Source organism: Chroicocephalus ridibundus, chromosome 2, assembly GCF_963924245.1.
Source record: "Chroicocephalus ridibundus chromosome 2, bChrRid1.1, whole genome shotgun sequence".
Lineage (NCBI taxonomy): Eukaryota > Metazoa > Chordata > Aves > Charadriiformes > Laridae > Chroicocephalus > Chroicocephalus ridibundus.
In genome coordinates this window covers 146,917,235-146,932,861 of record NC_086285.1, presented here as the reverse complement: position 1 = coordinate 146,932,861, position 15,627 = coordinate 146,917,235, and the positions used below count along the sequence as shown (strand labels likewise).

Genomic DNA, 15,627 nt, shown 5'->3' with positions numbered 1-15,627 from the left:
TGCTATACAAAAGTGCATTTTATGTTCTTAGTTAATAGCCTGACATCCGCTTCTGTTCCGGACAGTCTTCTACAAGTGAAACTCAGCTTTGCTGCAAGAGTAGAAATCAGTGTGCTAGCGCAAGGTAAGAGAGAACTCTTTTAGTGAGAACTCTTTCATTTCTACAACATCCATGCCCACTTCAACAGAAAATAGTTTGTATATACCAAGGCCACCTTTTGTTTTCTCCTCTGCAGGATGAAGGTAAGGCATACCCACTTCTCAGGGATGTGCCGAGGTTACTCGAACACGGGCAAAGACTTCTGCGTTTCCATCCCTGTGCTTATCCCCAAAAGACGGTGCTGGCGATGGGTGCTGTCACCTTGGAAGACGACCCTGAGCATCCAACGGGATGCGAATGAGAATTCCCATTGTGGCAGGCGTGCTGGACTGGCTGCAGCATCGCTGAGCATAGGAGGAGACCTGCCTGTCATCAGGGATCATTGGGCTTCTTGAGGCTTACACGAGGATGCCTAGAGCTGTGTGAATCTCAGAAGTCACATTTTCTTGGGAAAATCGATTATTTCAAATTCCCTTTCATTCCAAATTGAAACATAATAGAAATACCGAAACCAAGCTCATTGAAGCCCTTTGTTTAGATGTTGGTCTTTGATATTTTATGGGATTCGTATCAAGATTTGAAGTGCTTGATAATCCTGTCCTATCTCAGTGAAATCGGTGATTATGTGAAACATTTCCATTCTCGTCTGTTCTCCTAGGAAGAAAAAAGTCTGTCAGTTTTAATGAGAAACAAGTTACCAAATAAATGTATACCACTCACCAACGTCAGCTGGGCACTCCAGACTACTCACAGCGTCTTTCTCTGGTGTTGAGCTCTCACCATCATCCTCCCATCATTTCTGTGACAGCTTCTTTCTGCACCGACGGAAAAAGGCATGGGCTCTGGTGATGACAAGAAAACCCAAACCCTGATTTTGCCTTCCTTTTCACAAGCTTTTGTTCCTTGTTTAAAGAAGGACAAGCAGGTCTTGTTTGCAACGAGGATCCCTCTGGCAAGGTGCAGCACCGGCCCAAAAGGACGAGCTGTGCAGGTCCTACCTCACGACACAAAGCACGGGCCACCTTTAGCAGTAGTGAAATGGGAGCTGGGTCAGCCTTACTTCCTCCAGTGAATCTATCCCAGGGCATCAGAGATCTTACCTACAGTATCCTCAAAGCAGATGTAAATAACCTGGTGGTTAAATTTGAAGAGCTTCTGGTAGCTTGTTTCTGCAGCGCTAGCAACAGTGATGAGCACGAGGAAAGGCTGGCTGAGGGCCGGTCACGGGGATCTGAATCTCCACCTGAAAATACCTCTAGGCATCAGGAACATCCCGACGTGCCACGCTACGAGAGGCACTTTCACCACTTAAGTATTGTGAAACGTGAAGTTCCACAATTTATGGATTTTTCTTTCATTCTATTTTTTTCCTCTTTTTCATGGCTGGCTTACAATCTGGGGACACAAAAACTGAACCAGCCCCAAAAGACGCCAGTTCTGAGGCTACATATAAACTTCTCCAGGCTACGTGAAGCTGCCATGTCTCTTACCAAAGGGGGCAGGAGCTTCAGAGCAGCGATGGCAGCAGAGGTAAACACGTCACTGAACACCAGCTGCACGCGGAGGAGGAAGAGCGTAAGACGTCTCTGTCAAATGTTGTTACCTAAGATTTGTTTAAATTGATTTTCATCCTCTGTGGGTAATTATCAAATTAAATGGTTTAAGAACAAAAATTGGAAACATTCTTCTCCAAGAGAAAAAAAGTTAGCCTTGGAGCTCGGTGTCCTCTCCCAAGAAACCTGTGAAGTATCTCTTGCAACGTGGGAACAGTAATTTGGTTGTATTATAAAACAGACTGGAAATATGCACAAATCGGAGTGACAAGCACTTCCAGTCAGCGGTGGATACAAAAACCCCAGCTCACAGCACAAGCCCCCTCTAGCCACATGCAGGGCGTTGCATTTGTGAAGGAGGGTCAAAGGCCAGACAAAACCGTTGTTCTCATCATCTTCATTTTAGATGAATCCTGAATCCCTCCATATGCCACTGCGTAAAATTTCAGTTCTTCCCCTCCTCCTTTGGCAGCACTGTTAGGGTGTGAGACGGGGTCAGACAGTAACTTCTCATATTCCTGAGGAGTTTAAAATTAAGCCTGTGCTTTGATGAACCATAACGATCGCACCCTATTTTAGAAGCACTGATCTCTGAGATGGCCCACATGCATCCGGCAGAGCAGGAGATACTCTGCAACTCCCAGGCGCATGTCTGTGAGGGCTGCTGCTTTGGAAGAGGCAATTACCTATGCACACGGACGTTGTGGTGATGAGCAAGGGTTAGGTTTGCTCTGGTGCCCTGCCTCTAACAGTCCTGCCCGTGCTGGATGCTCTGGAGAAGAACCTTTCTCATTTCCAGCTGGAGACAGGGTGCTGCCACAGCACTTCCTGATGTGAAGGGTCCAATGGACACCGGTGGGTTGCGTGGGGCTGTGCCAGCCACGTGCAGCAGGTGCTGTTGCTGCTGGCTTGGTGTTACTGCCGTCACCTTTTCCTTTGTGTCACACCTGCCTTTGAACCTGCCTTTCCTGTTTCTCCTCACTACTCAGCAGCTCTGCGTCTGAGCGGGACCGGCGCTGCACCAGCGCCAGGCGGTGAACGCAGGGATCCAACAGACATGTAGTGACACATCAACATCTGCAGCCGAGGAGGTGATTCACAGGAGGAGCACATCCTTGCTCGAGGGCAACTGTGCCTACCAAAGGGGCAGGGGCAGCAGCTGCAAGAGGTGACTGCTTCAGCCGCCCGACACCGAGTGGGACCTGCAAGTCACCCAGCACCTTTGGAGCAGGGACAGGCAGACGGCTCCCCGGCTGCAGTCAGCAGGCCCCTTGACAGGGTTCACTTACTTCGAACCTCTACAGCAAACACATCTTCTCCCCTCTCAATGTCCTCTGCAGACAGTGGAGGAGAGAGGTGCTCCTAGCACACCGTTAATCCCACCAGCAGCTGTGCACCTGAGTCCATCAGGTCCCCGTTTCCCCCCACTGGCTGTAAAGAAGGTGCAGGGAACCAGCTCAGGTGTGGGCATCCATGCTGTGCAAGCAGGTGAAATGGGGGCTGCTTTCCGAGTCCCGAAGTGTGGGAACCGAGAGACTTTGGATGTAACCTTACTTCAGCTAACACCACTGGCAACACTTTCTGTGCGTGTATGTAATCCTTTTTGAAATGCAGAAAACCTGCTCTGAACCAGGAAAGCTCCAAGTGTTGCTATACCTCTTGCAAAGTTTTCCGGTTCCAGAAATTGTATTGGGAGAAAATGCTTTTATTTAAATTAACAGCTGAGTTTCTGCCATTACAGAATGTCTTGGAGCCCTTCCTCCCACAGCATCACATGGGGACACAGCTAACGAACACTGCTAGACCATCGAGTGAGGAGCGAGTCTAAACCTGTCAGGAATATCCAGGGCTGGTTCCATATGTTGATTATATGTTGTGTAAAAAAGGATTTCCTAAGAGCTTTTGTCAAGTTAAACTGAAGATCTGGATCTTTCCTTTTTTTAATGTGTCAAGGGACTAGATAAAGCAGAATGGAAAATCCTGTAACAGCCACACTTCACATATCAGCATCGCATATCAGCGTCACATCTTCTCCAGAGTGCCTCCCTTGCCGTGTAATGAATCCTTGTTTTAAAATGAATCTTTCTTCAAAGGAGCTTTCTCAGGTTTAACACGTATTCCTGGTTTCTCCTAATGTATTGCATATCTTCGAAGGAGTGGAGATCCCAGGGTCCATCTTCTGCGTGCTAATGGCTTTTAGCCATGATGGGCCATCTTGATAGGTGGGCAGGGAGGAGTGGGGAATGCTCTGGGCAGGCATTTAGACACAGCGAGGAAGGGTGGTGGCAGGCAGGAATTTGCTGGTGCTGCACCATCTGGGGGTTCCCACACATAGGGAATTTCATGGAGACTCTTAAACCATGGCCAGCTTGCTCTGCTCATCATGCCCATGGCAGCCATCACTCCACCGCTGAGCCTCACATCACCCATTTTTGGAAAAAGCTACCAAGGAAGTGCACAGACAAGCAACCCTAGCTACACCTGATGTCTTTGCCTGTCTCAACCCAGTCACGAGCTGGACTGACAGGTGACTTCATGACAAATGAAAAAATATGTCCTTGATGACTGCCTAATTGTTCAGCTACCAGTTTCCTTCTAGAAACAGCCGTGTTCAGCTATGAAGTAGCCATAGGAAAGAAACCAAATGTTAAGAGGATGAAGATATAACAATTATGGCTATTTGGTAGAGAAATGGGGTCTTTACCATGTGCATGTTGACACTGTGGACCTGCAACTCTTTCAGTTGATTGACCTCAGCTTTCTGGAGCATCCCCATGCAGAAACACCACCTGAAGTGGCAGCACGTCCGCAGGAAATCTCTGCTGGCAAAGCCCACCCGGACACTAAGTGCAAAAGAGATGAGAGTGGGTGGCCCTGCTTCCAGAGGGTTAGTCTGGCTTCATTCAGGTTACCTTGTTGAAATCTCAGCATGGGCAAGGTTGGAGCCCAGGGAAGGAAGGATCTTTCCTAAGAACCTAATTAAGACGAGTGCAGACATGTGCTAACAAAGCAGCCTGGTCAGACCTTCCCTGAACACAGAAGGCAGGGCTTCAGCACTAGTGCAGGCAGGACCCTCGTGTCGAATCTTCCGGGATGGTTCTGGGAACGGCTTGCAGTCCCCTGAAGCTGCACTGATTTAAAATGGGCTGTGAGGCATTTCCTGATGTTTCGTTTCCGGAAATGAATTGTGCGCTACAATTTTGCACGGCGGTTTTTGGGAAATGCCCAGGCTGGCAGGTGGTGACGACTCTTACAGGTGCCTGCGCTGCAAAACTTCTCCAGCGCACTGTGAGGTTTCCTAGCAACTTCCTTCCACCGTCTTTGTGCTCAGATTTGTTTTGAGATGTGGGCCAGCACAAAACAGTATTTCTGTCTATTTAAACTAGTTTAGTTCTTTTAAGCTGGCAAGGCAAGCGCAGTACAGCAGCAGTGTCTGATTTATATCCTTTTCAACTATGCCTTCCAAAACCAACAAAAACCTAAACCAATGTAGGTGGGTTTCTTGCATTATATTGTTTTTTACTAACCAGATCACCAGTCCATCGCTGAAATTGCTGAGCAGTAGGAAAACTCCAAATCCGTCTTTAAAAAAATATAATACACAGGGCCAATGTTTTCTCTGATCTCTGCATCTATTACACTCTTGCTGAGCTCCGTTGGCATACCTGAAATCAACAGATGTTGATCATGTGCTTTGGACAACTCTTTCCAAATACCTGAGAGACAACACATTTTTGAGCCAAAAACACTCTTAAAAATAAGCAAAACCAAAGTAGCTAAACCGAGCTAACCTTCGTGCGCATGCATGTGTATCCAGTTTAAAATTGGCCATAGGTTTTAAGTCTGTAAATTCACTGATAGCATCCAGGTTTGAAGACGTTGAAGTGTTTATTCAGTATTTTGTATTGGCTCAGACAGTCAGCTTGAAATGACACCCTTAACTAGGAAGGAAGCGAGAGAGCAATCTGGTGCTTGGAGCAAACTTGAAAGAGTTTGGGGATGCAGGAGAGAAACTCAGATTATCCCCATCTCCCAGAGCAGCACTGAAACATTACTTGTTACTGAAGTCATTCACTACACAAATACCTATTTGTTCAAAGATAGCAGAGGGGAAAAAATTATCCCCCCCCTCCATTTAGCAACTGGAAAGCAAATGCCAAGTGCCTCGGTGTTTTCCTTGGCACCTGTGTTGCTCTGTGAGCTCTCTCAGAGAGAGCCATGAGCAACTGAAGTGCAAGAGGAAATGTGGCATCAAGTCCCCCCACACTCAGCCAGGCTCCTTCCTGCCCTCAGCAGGATCCGTCCCTGCCAGATGCTGAACAAACCCCATATTCACGGGGCTTGGCATCCCACCTGGGCACGGCTGAGGCACAAACCCAGCCCTTCCACAACCACCCTACGTGACTCTGCCTTCCTCCCCAGGCTTGGCTGCCACCACGACTATTTCAACCCAGCATCAGGTTTTAACCTCCACCAGAGATCAACTGCACTTACCCCCTTGTGCGTGCTGGGGACTTGCCAGCTCCTGCCATTTGCCATACTTTGCTGCTATAAACCATTGGACTTCTTGCTCAGCACTAGCGTTTGCACCAATGCGGCTATGTCAGCTGTTGGCATCGGTTGCAGAGATCAGGGCAAACTTCCAGAGCAGACCAGGCCTTGGATTTCTATCAAAACCCATCTGTTCCTGGCTGAGAGGTATTCCCACCACCTTTATAGCTGGGTGGCATAATGAGCTCTTGAACCCACAAATTAGCACAACATGTAGGTCTTTTAATAGTCTTCCTCCCCTGAAACTCAAGGCTGCTACCGTATCTTGTGTACACCAGCCAGCCCAGTGAGCTAGGATGACTTCTAGCTGACAGTGTCAATTGTTTTTAAAGTGTTACTGCACTGCTGACATTTGAAAAGCAATTTAATATTTCTCCCATGACAGTCACTTCAAATAGTCTGGAAACAACTTGTATGAAACAGCAGCTGACAGCCACAACGCTTGTCTTTTCCGAGACGCCCAGGCTGGATTCGGGTACAGCTTGTGCCAGGCAGGACTGCGAGGTGAACATCGCGGCAAATACACCTCCTCCATCAACCTAAACCCACTTTAGGTTAGCCTCACACCCCAGGCCCTGCCACAGGAGTGTTGTAATTAGAGAGCGCAAGGGCTGAAACGAATTCACAGGGTGCTGCTGTGGCAGCCCTCCCTCCGCAGCAAGCCGCAGCACCGAGGGTTAACACTCTGCTGCCTGCCTCCACAAATCTGCATAATGCCTGCCGTTTGGCAGCTCATTTGCATAATTTTAAATGACTCTTTTGTCTTGAAAATAAAATCTAAAATGTAGCTTCAAAAATAAGTGGTAGATATTAACGTTTCATATACTACAAAGGCTCCGTTAAGTCTATTTGTCTGAACTCGTCAATTGAGGTTGTAAAAATAATTTTAACAGAGCGATGTTGTTTCTTTATTGCAGAGCCTTGGGTGTTCTTCCCTGGTGCCATTTTGCCTACCCTGTATAAAGTCTGTCCTCATCCGCCCCACACAGAGGGGCTGAAGCTGGCCGACACGCTCAGAGCATCCGGAGGGCTCAGCAGCTCCAGCCTTTGCGAGGGGTGTCCAGCCCCTCTCGTTAAGCTGGAGAAACAATGCCAGCAGCCGGAGACTGAATCCCTGTCATCAGTACATCCTTGTCGGGGCTGGGCTTACCTCCAGGCTGCAGATGTGTACCCAGAGGTGTTGACACATCAGTATGAGCTCAGTGTCCCACCTCCCACTGCCATGAGGGATTCAGCTCACCAGAGGACGGATACCGGCGTTTCGTCAGCTGACTCACACTCCCAGCTCCATTGACTGTTGTGACGAAGTCTCCGCTGACCGGAGTGGGAGATTAGACACCTAAATTCAGGGATCTGTTGTCTGGATCTGGTTCCCACCCCAAGTTCAGTTGACAGCCTGTGAGTTGGTCTTTGCGGTCTGAGCCCCGTATCTCTCAGCTCTTCTCTCCCTCATCTTGGAAGACAGATACAAAGCACAGTGCCTTCTACTTGCAGTGACGTACAGGAGAAGGGGCTATTAAGCTGAACTGGCGCTTCAGCGTGTTTTAAATCATAGTTTATGAGAGCAGCAGAATAAATCCTAGGAAATAGAAAGCCAAACGGATAAGATATACATTTTACAGTAAACTCACCTGTTGTTATGACTGAAGCCTACCTGAACTCCCACCCCAGTGCCTCACATGCTATAAACTTCCGTACGTTCCTCAGGCAAAGGCCCATAATTGCTGCATTAAACATTTACAGCATTTCTAAATGGGACATCCCAGAACAATGCATGTGTGCGCATGACTTTGCAGTCCCAAAAGCTAGGTGACACCAGAAGACATTTCCCACGGAAGCCAGCTCCCCCCGGCAGCGTGCCGGGCAGGCGCCTTGCCCAGAGGAGCAGCCAAGGGGCAGGAGGGGTGGCCGCCTCCTCCCCTGCCAGCTGGAAGGCACGTCGGGGACAACTTTAGGCACATCTAGCTGGGTCTAGGTAGCTTGTACAAGCTGTATGGGGAAAAGTCCATAATCCTGAGCGAACAGATCTGCCAAATGCTAACAAGTTTCTGCCTGGCATGTTTAGTTCAGTTTTTTCTTTTGCCCAGTGCTCATAACCCAAAGTCGGGTGAACTTTGAAGTTTCCTGCAAGTGATAATACACTGATTGCCCTCCTTCAGACTCCTGTGGCATCACAGTTTTCAATAAAACATTTCAAAGATGATTTAGGGCCATCTTTTTGTATCTTTGCCTTTTGCAATAGATAAACCTTTTACTTGACACTTCTGTTAAAAATTAGACAAAGGCAGACATGCAGTATTAAACACTTCAGCCCAAACAATTAAAGCCTGATAAATTAACAAACAGCCCAGCTCACCCCGGTTTATAGCAGTAGGCAACGTTTATTGCAAGTGAAACGACCTGTATGTTCAGTTAGTAGCAAGTAATTTGGTATTTGCAAACCTGCCTGCAGATTCACGTTATCTACCTATCTATATAGGTATGGACCAACACACACGCAGGCGCATACAACAGACAAGTGTTGCAATTGCTGTTACTCACAATAAGATGTTCATCCATCAGTTAACTGTGTCCCTTTCCTCTTACACCTCAGTGGAAAAAAACCCTTCCAGACTATTCAGATTTTCTTTTCTCCATTGGTTTCACTGAAGCTAAACGCTAACTGCCGAAGCAGTTCCCAACAAAGATCTCCATGTATTGGATCTCCTATTGACCACTGCCCCCGCTGCACATTTTTTTTCCTCCCTTTCATCATTGAAGCTCAATGACCATAAAAAACCTAAAACATTATTTCATCTGTTAGAGCTGCCTCTCTTCACATGAAGTCAACATCTTTTTTTTTTTGACATTCAACCCCTTCCATGACCAGTTGTGATGACCCACTGCAATTATGTTCTCAGCTTGGGAACATGCTACAGGCACATGGAGGAATGGTTTAAAAACAGCCGTCCTGTTTTATATAAATGTCCTTAGTGATTTAAGGGGGGAAAAAAACAAACAAGAAAAAAGCTCACAAGATTTTTAGCAGAATGGTGAGATCTTTCCTGAAAGCAAAGCCTGTCATTTAAAGGGAATGGGGTGGTCCAAGAGATGAAAATGTTGTCACTCCTGGAGCGCTGCGTTTGAAACCATGCTGGCACGCCTGTCACGGGAGCCTCTGGCTGCTGAAACGTGGAAGAGCTATTTCAGAAAGGATGGCGAATTTGCAGCCTCTGTGTACACTCATTCTGCACAGGCCAAATTTCTCCTGAGCAGCCACTGTTTATCGCTTCTCAAATGACACAGCTTCTGGTTTGCTTAAAATGCCAGCTGTAAACAGAGGCTGCTCCGGAGCTGCTTCAGGAGCAGCTCAGTTTTCTCTCTGTGTGCCTGTGTTATCGTTCAAATCAGCAGTCTGGGCTCGAAACTCATATCTTTCTCACCACCCTCCTCCGGTTCACGTTGCGGAGCAGCCCGAGAGCACACAACTTGGCCTCCTTTGGGGTGAAACCAGATGGAAACCTGCACTCCCAAAGTGCAGCACAATCTCTGGGGAAGCTGTGGACGTTCAGTCCATGAGGCGCACCTACAGCTGACCAACACAAAGCCCCTCAGAACACAGCACTGAGGATGCCTGGGCACTCATCACCCCCTGCTTTATGCTACAGTTGACTCATCTTGAATTTTTAAAAATTTTAATGATTTTTCAAGTGGAATTAAAACCAAATGCAAGAACTATCTGCTATTTCTTTCCATATTATAAATAGCTCTTCATGACAGGTGGCCATTTGGCAGCAGAGGAACAGCGGCGAAAAAGTAGGCTGCTACACAGAAAGGTAAATCCTGGCCCCATTGGAGTCCATGGAATAATTCACTTGCTTTTGCCCTGGAAGATCTCCATTCCTTTGCCTGCCAGAAACAAATTTACTCCGCAATGACTTCGGAAGGTAGTACGTTAATCAAGGGCCATACACAATTATTGCTGTGACTGCAGTTCACCCTCACAATTTATAAAGGCAACTTTTTTTCCGAACTGCTGCTTTTGATGGTAAATATGGTTAAGGCAAGAGTAACTAACACAATCAAATGGAACTAACAAGGAAATAAAACACCTATTTTGTCACGGTTAATCATACGGAGTCCCTTGGAAACCTGCAGACTATGAGCAGGAGAAGGAATTCCAGAGGGAACCCAGAAAACCTGCCATGTGCCCACCTTTTAGGTTGCTCAAGTTCAAACAAATTCTGTCTTTCCTTACCAGGAGCTTCCAGGAAGCCGCTCTGATGTAAACAAGCACAACAGTGCTTTTCAGCTGCCTGCAAAGGAACACCTGTCCAGGCGACACAGCTGACACAAAGCCTCAGAGATACATCCACCACATACACTGTGCACGTGAGGTCTGCCCACACCACCCTCCAGGGACAGCCACACAAGGTGGCTGTCCACAGCCTCTGTTCCCAGGACATTCAGCTCCTGCACAGCGCCTGACGTGCCTGGTGAGCTCCTCTTGCCATGCTCAGCTGCGCTTGTCAGCAGACAGGTCTAGTCTACGCATGCAAAACCCATCACAGAAAATTTGTGGTTGGGCCTGGACAAGATGAGATGTCCTGGATGCCTAGTCAGAAGGAAGAGGTGTTCAGAAGTGTCTCTGTGGGAGCCGTGAGAGAAGGATGCAAGTAAGGGGCTACACCAAGGGTGAGGAGCAATGTCAAGTGAGAGATCTGCCAAAACAAAATCTCAGTCTGACAGATACTGGTGGATCTACAAACTCCATGGCGTACTTGGCAGAGACCTCACCTCAACCCCAGACATACCATGCCAACTTCCCTAAAGAGAAGAAAGTAACCCTGACTGTATATGAAAGAAAGGAGAAACAGATGCAGAATGATAATATTTAGCCTGGGAGTCCTTCACTGCAGAGCCCAGGAGAGGAAATGCTGAGCAGCTCAGACAAGAAAAAGGAAAGATCAGGCACCTGCAGTATTGCCTGATTTTAAACATTTATTTCAGTCCATGTGCGGTAGCAAGTGTTATATCAGCAAGCTGTCTGTCAAAGCGTCTAGCTCACCATATTGATTTCTGAACATCTGAGTCTCTTTTGGCCAAATTCTGACACGAGGTTCTGGTCTCGGAGGTCTTTGTTAGCTTAATTGACCCAAACATCACAGAGGGGGCAGGAGAACTGGTTAGTACCGCAGCTGAGGGGAAGACCCCAGCAGAGCTTAACCTTTTTCAGTCACTGGAGAATACACAGGGCAGAGAGAAACTGTGTGTGCACTATTAAGACACTGAAGAACGCACTGTAAGAAAAAAAACATGGGAAAGAAGTTTTCATCAGTTCCAAACTTTACTAAGCTACCTGCTCTTCTGTGGCCTTAAATAATACTTCTTAAAGAGCAGCATCACTTTGTGCACGCGACAAATGATTTTTCTATTATAGCAACCTCTTCATTTCACAGCCAGGTACCAGTTAGAAAATAAGAGATTATAAACACTTAATACCTGGCATCAAGATGAAGTTTCAGCTGTCAGAAATAAGCAATGTATTAAGAAAAATCAGGCTATGACAACCTGGGACGTGAACGTAACCAAACGTGTCACAGGACAGCAGAAAGCAAATGGCTGGCAGCACAGTCCTCCTGCCTGGACTGGAATTGCGCGATTTCTAGCGTTCACTTGCAAACTACGCAGGTGCTTGTGTTGCAAAACACACGGATATCCCCAGCCCCACATAAACTACTCTCATGCTGCACCTAGACAGAGGGAGAGCAAGAGGCAGCAAGGGGCCCGCTTTGCTCCAGCCTGTGGCAGGAGGTGCAGGAAACAAAATGTCTGTCTTTGTGGCTCACCACAGGGACTTCTGCTCGGCCTTGGGAATAATCTAGAAGCTGGCAGTTTTCTGCGCAGCATTCTTGTTGACATTTCCAGGAATGCTGGCCTCATTTCTTCCACAGCGAAATACAATCTTATGCTGCCAGCCTGATGTCATCTCTGTTGACATCTGGAGTTAACAGCCTGGAAAGCGCGAACGGGGGCTCTCCTCAGCTGCCTGAAGCTGCTTCTTCTTCGGCTCAGGGCCTCCTTCCCCGACCCCAGCTCGCCCCATCAGCTGCAGGCACCACTGCTCGTGCTACACCTGCTGGCATCTGCTTGCACTGTTCACACAGCAAAGTCCCTCACAGTCCTCCCACCTTAGTCCTCCCATCTCCAGCAGGTCCCCTCCCTCGAGGACTAGTAGACTTCTCTGCAAACCCCCAGATCGGCAGCTGCTGAGTGAGTTCAGCAAGAGGTCGCAAATAAGTCTGTCCCAGCACACATTATTCTACTGGATCTACTGGTACTGGACATTTGTGGAGCAGGAAGCTGGATGAGATGACCTCCAGAGGTCCCTTCCAACCCATGAACTTCTACCAGTCCGAAAACTTCAGGAAATGCTGACTCTTATCAAAACTCAGTTTTAGACATGACAGCAAAGATCCCACAGCAGTTATTTTATATGTTATTCCCAAGCTGGCAAAAACTCTCGCACAGACAAGTACAGGAGCAAGGAACTCGTTCTGCTGGTTGGGTGTTGGTGTATTTATAGCTGCACCTTCATAAGGAAGCTGCTGCTTTATCAGTATGCCCCAAAATAGCACCATCTATACACCAAGGAGTTGTGCAACACAGGGAACGAGATTTCTTAGGCCAAGACAGAAGGCCTGTCTTAAAGATACATTTTGTAAAGAAAGAAAATCTAGTTTAGTTCTTGATTGTTTTAATCCCTTGGTAAATACGAATTTTTAAATACCGTTTCAGTATCGGATGTTGTCATCCAACTGACTTAGACAATCCAGAGGACTTGAGAAAAAGCCTTTTATTTTGAAGTTCTTAAAGAAGAGAAGTTGCAAGAATAAGCGGTTCTACTATCAGAAAGCAATTCTATTTGGAGCAATTTCAGATAATTAAAGGACCATCAAACCCAGTTACCTGCATGATTATCTTCTAAGAAATGCATCGGTGGACAAGACAGGCATTCAATGCCTTACCACTCACTGGTACTTCAACAGTCAACCAGTAAGATGCATCCTTGTTAGAGAAGTATGGGCACTTCTGACAGCGCACTGGAACTTCCACCGTGTTACGAACTCCTGTCAGAATAACAACATCGTCAGCTGAACACTTGGTTTTGTGTCCTCTCATCTACGCTTCTAGGATTAGTTGCCATTTTAGACAGCAGTATAAACTCCTAGTGTGAACAAAAGCTGACATTTGCACTACTCCAGTTTATTCTGGCTCCAAGCACAAGTTCCAGTGGAATCAATTTTAATTTTTCTTTTTCATTTTTGCTTATGCTGAGTGTTTGCATTGGCACAGCCATAGGCAATGGCTAAAACTGGGGTTCAGTCATAATGTAAATAAAGCTACAGAAAAGGCTTACTTGGAAATGCCAGCAGCAGACTGCTGAGCCCTAACAGACGCATGTCCCCCTTGGGCTTTTCCAGCTCTTTTCCTGTCTTTTATCTAATAGGTTTCCATAAGCCATTAACTTTTAAAGCTTGCGTGTGAAGGGTGGAAGGAAGAGAGTAATGGAAATCTCTTCCTTATGCCTGGCCCCTGAGAGAACTCCACTGAGCAAGTTGTGTTATTTGGAAATGTAAATGCTTTGGACAACTAGATCTTGATCCCAAGAGCAAACACAAATATATATGGCGCTTCCCAAACCCTACCAAAAACTCCTGAAAGTATTCCCAAGGACGCAACAAGACCCACTGCAGGAGTTCATGTGCCCCATCTTCCTACTCAATGGAAAAGACTGTGAAAGGCAAATATTCATTTTTTTTTGTCTGGAAAAAAAATAATCAAATTGAGATGCAGTTGATTATTAAAACATGCAAGTGATTATGATAAAATGACTGAGGTCAAGATACCTTAGAAGAATCTCTCACTGCAATAAATAACATACATGTTTTCAGGGAAAGCATAAAGACTGATGTTCAAGAAAGAAAAAGCATAATAAAACTAACAAACTTTGGTACAATCAAAGGCAGCACTAAATAATACAACAAACTTTTAGCTCTGTCCTAACAGGAAAAAAAAAGGTAAAATATGGCTCTACCCATTTTCACAAGTACAGCTACTGTAATCTTACTGTCTCTACCAAACAGAATGAGTCCTATTCCTTGCCTTTGGTACTTCCAGAAACCCATTAGGATTTTCCTTCTAGGACAAGCTAAATTACTTATTTGTATTTTTAAATCCATTTGAATTTCACTGTCACTTGAGAACAGAACATACGGGGAAACAGTATCTAAGAATAAGAAACCCGGACCACATCAACTGAGTATTTCTTCTCTTTACCACATTTCCTCATGTTAATGATAGCTGTATTTAAAAAAAAACCAAACAACTACACAAACTCTCTAAATCTTTGGGCTGCGGCAGTTACATCAGCTGACTCTTGGATTAGCTCCTTTTGGCTGTACAGGAGGAAGAGCCAGGAAAGAAATGGGAATGGCAGATGGGAAGTTGCAAAATTCCTTAGATTTGATAGTGGACGAACAAACTGAGATTTCCAGGGTTTATGATTACACAGCCTCAGAAATAAGTTATAACTGACTGAACTAAGTTATAGAATTATTTTTTTTTGTACCATTATTATGTGATTGACAGCATGCCTCACATGCTAAAAATTTCCAAGCCGGTTTTCTAAATTTCTGATTTCCTGAAAATGAGGAGGCTGCAAAAGGAGCAAATTCCAGTAAAAAAAAATGAAAATCAAAGTTTGGTACAATCTCAGCCAGGATGTTAGTTTCTATAGAAACAAATGGTTGTTTTACTGACTTTATTACTCAACTTTCAGCAAATTGAGATGTTAATTTGTTAAAACCGGCTCTATTTGCAAGGTATGCTCTCTTGGAACAGTACAGTTAAACTCTGTCCAGGGGGAGGGTGCACAGCCAGAGTGGTATCGAGTGCTTCACCGGCTTGAGAGGTAACTTTTTATGCTGACGTACCACCAATCTCCATGAAAAAAAAAAAAGGGTGGATAGTTCAGGCTGTTAGAGGGAAGAAGTTACAAATACCTAGGAATTACAAAGCAACCATCCGGCCTCGGAAAGCAGGTGATGAAGGGCACTGAGTTTGAAGCCCACCTGCGGCCACCAGCGCCCCGGGGCGGCGAAGCCCTATCGCTCCTTCCCTCCTCCTCGCCTCTCCTCCCAACCTGGGACCCCCCCTCGGAGACAGACACGGTCTTCCCCTGCCGCTCCCCTACTCCCACCCCCAGAACCACTCCAGCAGGCCGCACCCGCGCCGGTCCCGGCCGAGGGGCCGGTCACAGCCCTCCCTTCCCCTCCGCGGTGGTCAGCGACCCACGACACACCCCGCTCGGGGAACGCCTCGACCCGCGCCGCCCCAGCGAGCCCTGGGAAGGCCTTCAACGCGCTACAAGGCCGCAGTGCA

The 15,627-nt window shown here is 46.6% G+C and overlaps 1 long non-coding RNA gene across 1 annotated transcript; it reads right to left on the bottom strand.

Moving 5' to 3' along the window:
- Positions 1–3,428: 3,428 nt before the first annotated feature.
- Positions 3,429–15,399, bottom strand: LOC134512176 (uncharacterized). Its single transcript, XR_010070059.1, has 4 exons — positions 13,153–15,399; positions 11,252–11,483; positions 6,148–7,783; positions 3,429–5,318 (listed from the first exon to the last, which is right to left on the bottom strand). It is a non-coding gene; the product is annotated as an uncharacterized LOC134512176 (long non-coding RNA).
- Positions 15,400–15,627: the final 228 nt, after the last annotated feature.